Source organism: Gigantopelta aegis, chromosome 10, assembly GCF_016097555.1.
Source record: "Gigantopelta aegis isolate Gae_Host chromosome 10, Gae_host_genome, whole genome shotgun sequence".
In the NCBI taxonomy this organism is placed as follows: domain Eukaryota; kingdom Metazoa; phylum Mollusca; class Gastropoda; order Neomphalida; family Peltospiridae; genus Gigantopelta; species Gigantopelta aegis.
Genome location: NC_054708.1, coordinates 66,767,814 through 66,773,881, shown reverse-complemented (window position 1 = coordinate 66,773,881; position 6,068 = coordinate 66,767,814). Strand labels below are relative to the sequence as shown.

The 6,068-nt window shown below is 39.9% G+C and overlaps 1 non-coding gene across 1 annotated transcript; it reads left to right on the top strand.

Moving 5' to 3' along the window:
- The first annotated feature begins 4,631 nt into the window (after positions 1–4,631).
- On the top strand, positions 4,632–4,703 carry Trnad-guc. Its single transcript has one exon. It is a non-coding gene; the product is annotated as a tRNA-Asp (tRNA).
- The last annotated feature ends 1,365 nt before the right edge of the window (positions 4,704–6,068 follow it).

Here is a 6,068-nt window from a genome sequence, read left to right as displayed (position 1 = left end):
CCTTTCTGTATTCTATGTATTTACACTGCAAACGCCAGGTTTACGTTTGTACTTAACCTAATGACCGGTGATACGGGCGGATCGGAAATGAACACATGCCTGCTATGATGTCGGACTGTTATCGATCCCGTGGTTTAAATGACAAGCCTAGTTTATGTTTAAAGACGACTGTAATTACACATCGTACTCAGAAACACGCCAATTATAATATACATATTTAAAAAAAAATATATGGTTTAGTAAATACAATAATTTGTGCAATAATGACTAATATCTATAATATTATAAAACAAAAATTACCTAGGAATGGCAATACATTTATATATATTTGTACGGTAATTAATATTGATTGCTAGAGTAAATTTCACTGGGTGTAAGAAAAAACCTGTTTGTTTTCGTGCATATGGTCAATAGAGGTTCAAACACGCTATCCTGGCCACAGAAATCTCAGCTTTCAGGACAGGAATTAAAGGAACTCTCCTGAGTTTGCAACTACATGTATTTAACATATTTCGAAATAATAACTCCCTTTTTGCAACTAATTTTTACATCATGGATGCAGTTTATTGGTTGGAATATCAGTTTCTACATATCGAATGGTTTTTGGTCGTCCTAATGTTTGAAGTTGCTCAAATTTCATTTGACTTACGTACGAAATTATTTAGAGGGGAATATAATTTGGATATAGTATAAAACAACACTAACATTTTAAACAAGAAGATGCATTTAATCTGTAATTTTAGATGTTATAAATTCTCCGTTAGTCATCTGTTTAAGCTGTTTAATTATCTGTTAGTAGTCAGTGGGGGAAAGAGAGAGAGAGAGAGAGAGAGAGAGAGAGAGAGAGAGAGAGAGAGAGAGAGAGAGAGAGAGAGAGAGAGAGAGAGAGAGAGAGAGATGTAAGTATAGAGACGCGAACCCAACACCTACCAACCTTAAATCAGAAACTTTAAACGACTTACAAATATGTAGTACACCATGGGCAGGGATACGTTAAACGACTTACAAATATGTAGTACACCATGGGCAAGGATACTCTTCCCACTTCCACTCATAAAATGTAACAACAACAACAACAACAACAACACAAAGAAAAGAATGAACCACTGAACCGACTTCTCTCCCACTAACCACTAACACACTGTCATGGACAGATAGTTCAGGCTACTGAGGTGTATACCCAGGACAACCTGCTTGAACCTTAATTGGATATAAGCACGAAAGTAAATGAAATGAACGTAGCATTGCAAAGCTCTGCGAAAGCCGCATGAGTGGTACGGGACTTTCCTTTCACTCAGTCTGTAGTGGTATTTTGAGCCTGCCAGGGCACAAAACCTTGCAATTCGGTACCCACACATTAATGTTATTTCAGCACATATCCGATATTTATTGCGTACGAATCCGAACCGATGGGATTAGGGATCCGATGATTGCGAACTTGGCACTATTGAGCAATATGAAATATTCAAGATGACGTTCAAAATGGCTGTCAAAATACACAACTGGTAATATATATATATATAATATCTCAAGTACTCAGTATAGTATGGTAGAGCATGTAATTCCGCAGGAATTTTGTGCCCAAATTAAGTTAGGGGTGGATTTTGCATCTTTTGGATGTGAAAAATAAAAAAATGGAAGGTAACAATTTTTTCGACCACATTAAGGGGGTCACGTGACCTTTTAATGACCTTCAGCCATATCAACATAGAAATATGCATATCTCGGCAAAGAATGGTCTGATTGATATAATCTAAATATCTAAACTGATTGGTTTTTGGATGCCCACTCAACTGAGATATGATCGAAGCATTCAGGGGTCAAGGTCATACCTTAAGGTCAAGGTCAAACATGTCGGGTGCACCTAAGTCATGTTTATTCTCAATGGCATTATGTATTTTTGTAAACTGGTAGTTTTTTTGGATGCCCAATCGATAGTGATATGTTCCAAGGCCCACCAGGGTGGACGTCATACCTCAATCTTACACAATCGCACAGCTAACGTCACAGTAAGATCAAGATCAAAACATTTACAAAGTATGTTGAATACCACTATCTTAGAAAAAATTGTCTTCATCATCAACTTTGAACTCCACCGTATTGCAGCAATCCTCACATTTGCACAGAGCAGTGCAACTGAGACCATTTTTCAGGCAAGACTTGCACGAACCATGGCATCCGAACTTTACCAGCTCCAAGACAGCCAGGGGTGCTGGTTTATTCAAGCATTTGACCGGGAGATATCCACCTTCAGTGTTGATTTCCCATCCATTTTGTTCAAGTGGTGGTAGCATTGGTTTTGACACAGTGTACGACTTTTCTCGCATTGACGAAACTGTTGATGTCTATGGTGGTGTTTTAGAGGCCAAGGAATTAATTTTGTCTACTCCCAGCTAATGAAGACATTGCCACATCATATTATAGTCTACTGTATGTAGTAATATATTAAATTTTATTTAAGTCATATTAAAACACATTTACTAATGAATATAATTCACTACGTATAGTTTACCTGTACATGAAAAAAAGTTTGTTTTGTTTAACAACACTACTAAAGCACATTGATTTATTAATCATCAGCTATTGGATGTCAAATATATATTTTTTTAATTTGGACATTCAGACATATAGTCTTAGAGAAGAAACCCGCTACATTTGTCCATTAGTAGCAAGGTATCTTTTATATGCACCGTTCCATAGGCAGGATAGCACATATCGCTGCCTTTGATATATAGGCCTAGGAGTCGTAGTCCACTGGCTGGAACGAGGACCTGTACATGAATGCCATTGTACAGTTTCCTTGGATCACTCTTCATGAAATAAAAATATCACATTGCGACGATCAAATGCAGCATAATAAAATTAATGGGTGAAAATCACGAATCGCAAACACTGAAACATGTGTTTTGTGCACAAGAGACAAAAGCCAATCATACAAGCTGAGTAGACCAATCGGCTGCTGTGTTAGGTTCGACATATTTAGCACGTGCTCACGTAATGTACGCCATTGTTTACATGGGCGATGATATTTAATTACATTCAATTACGGTTTTCTTCTTCTCAATTTCTCAGAACATTCATAATTAATACATCACTGGTTGTTGAAACCTGGTGACATGCGGCACGGCGAGACGTAGCCCAGTGTACAGCGCTCGCTCGATGCGCGGTCGGTGTGGGATCTATCCCCGTCGGTGGGCCCAATATCTCGTTCCATCTAGTGCAACACGACTGATATATCAAAGGTCGTGGTATGTACTACCCTGTCTGTGGGATGGTGCATATAAAATATCCCTTGCTGCTAATCGAAAAGAGTAGCCCATGAAGTGGCGACAGCAGGTTTCCTCTCTCAATATCTGTGTGGTCCTTAACCATATGTCTGACGCCATATAACCGTAAATAAAATGTGTTGAGTGCGTCGTTAAATAAAACATTTCTTTTTTTCTTTTTTCTTTTGTGACATGTTGAATCGCGGCGGGATTTAGCTCAGTCTGTTGAGTGCTCGCCTCAAGTGCTTGCGTCGCAGGATCGAACCACTTCGGTGGATCCATTTAACTGATTGGGCTTTTTCTTTTCCCAACCAGTGCACCACAACTTGTCAAAGGCCATGGTATGTGGTATCCTGTCTGAGGGTTGGTGCATATAAAATATTCCATGTTGCTAATGGAAAAAGTGTAGTGGTGTTTCCTCTGATGATTTCGTGTCAAAATAATCAAATTTTTGACATCCAATAGCCGATGATTAATTAATCAACAACACCCCCCCCCCCCCCACACACACACACAAAACCCCTCCACAAATAAGAAAAACAAATAAAACAATCCGACCGACCATACCTATTGTTTCCTGGTATGTTCTCGGAAACACATGCCTTAGCAGCAAAATATGTTTTGTTTATATGACGAGTCAACAAATCGTGACCGAACAACTTATGTTATTCATTTATAACTGGTGTTACATATACATACAAACAGTATATCTATAAATATACTAAAAGGCAAACGTTATTGTGACATGGATTTTTTGGAGTAATAAATTTGTGAATGGATTTATGGATGTAAACCAGAGAAATTGTGCATGAAACAGCACGAAGAAATGCAACCAAGCAGTTGTTGCAGCGATTGCATGCTTTGTGCAAGAAACATGGAATATTCGGAAGAAATGCTGTCCAGTGTTCACTATAAAAAGGCCAGACATTCAGTCGCAAAACATTGCCACTCTGTGCAGCCTTCAGAAGTCCAGAAGTCAGAAAAAACACCATTAGTGCACTGTTTGATGCAATTTCGTCATGTCACGCCTCAGTGAAAATGACAGATGACGAGTCATAGGGATGCTTGAATCTGGGACCTCGCAGCGTGACGTCGCACGTCAATTCAACGTCCACAGAAACACCACGTGTCTTGATGTGGCACTTATGACAACGATATTAACAAAACAACCGGGTCAGGGACCGTCCCCGTAGCGGCCGACCACCCGTAACAACCCATCACCAAGACACATGGATCCGAACCATGCATCTGCAAAATGGCATTCCCAGGAACTTTCTCCAGCGATTAGTGGCCTCAGGACTGTATCAATGCTCAAGGTGGACACACTTGCTACTAACTGTGTGAACTTCACTTACAGTCTTGTAGTCCTCGGTAGTATAGTGGTCAGTATCCCCGCCTGTCACGCGGGAGACCGGGGTTCAATTCCCCGCCGGGGAGATCATTTTCTTTTTTTTTAAATAATATTTTTGATTAATTTTTGAAACATCAAGATCAAAACCCATTTTTGACGTTTGTTCTAAGTTTAAAGTTCTTTGTTTTAAAGGTAATGTTTACTATTGATACAGTCCGCTAATAACAGCAACAGGCTACGAAGGTTTAAAGGCTGCTTTTTTTCTCGATAACGAATTATTTTCTTAGTACCATTCAACACGGGGTGCGAGAATTAGGTTTCTTTCAGGAGACTGTTGATAAAATACCTGTCAGCATGAAGGCAAAATAAAGGTTATAGTGAATGTATGCACTAAACAGGCGCGAATCCAAGGGGAGGGTGCATTTCGAATTTCGAAGTGCATGTGAAAATAATGTATGTTAGTTTACTTTTGAATACCAAAGGTGCAATTTTTATTTTAAAAGATGCAATTTAAATTATACTCCTTCCTGGAATATTGTAAGTACCCTTGTACCTTCCTCACCTCTACAAACATCTTAAATCTGCCCCTGCTAAATATACGTTCACGATTAAATAACATTCAGTACATGGACGTATCTCAAAATCTGTAAACCCTCTACCAGCATACTTTGACCTGTTTGCAGATATGTAGAGAATTACAAGAGAAATGCGATCAGGATGGTAAACGAGACAAACACCTGTAACTCAGCGTTAGTCGGGGGGTAGGGGGGGGGGGGGGCGGGGGGGGCATAGCTCGGTGGTAAAGCGGCTGTCTGATGTACTGTCGGCCTAGGATCGATCCCCATCGGTGGACCCATTGGGCCGTTTCTCGTTCCAGCTAGTGCACCACAACTGGTATATCAAAGGCCATGGTAAGGGCTGTCCTGTCTGTGGAATGGTGCATATAAAAGATAACTTGCTATTAATGAAAAAATGTATTGGGTTTCCTTTCTAAGACTATTATATCAGAATTACCAAATAGCCGATGATTAATAAATCAATGTGCTCTAGTGGTGTCGTTAAACAAAACACACTTTAACTCAGTGCGCCCACCGAGACTCCATCGCCAACTTACCTTTGTTTTTCACACACAAGAGGCGGGATGTCGCCCGGTGGTAAAGCGCACGCCTGATGCGCGGTCGGTCTAGGATCCATCCCCGTCGGTGGGCCCATTGCGCTATTTTTCGTTGCAGCCAGTGTACCACGACTGGTATATCAAAGGCCGTGGTATTTATCTGTAGGACAGTGCATATAAAAGATCCTTTGCTACTAATGGACAAATGTAGCGGGTGTAAATTTATTTAGTTAGTTATTTGAATGTCTGATTGCATTATTCTTTTAAGCAGTATCGTACCGTCACACGTTTTCGATCGACACACGTTTCTGATCGCTCATTTGTAATTGCAATAGTG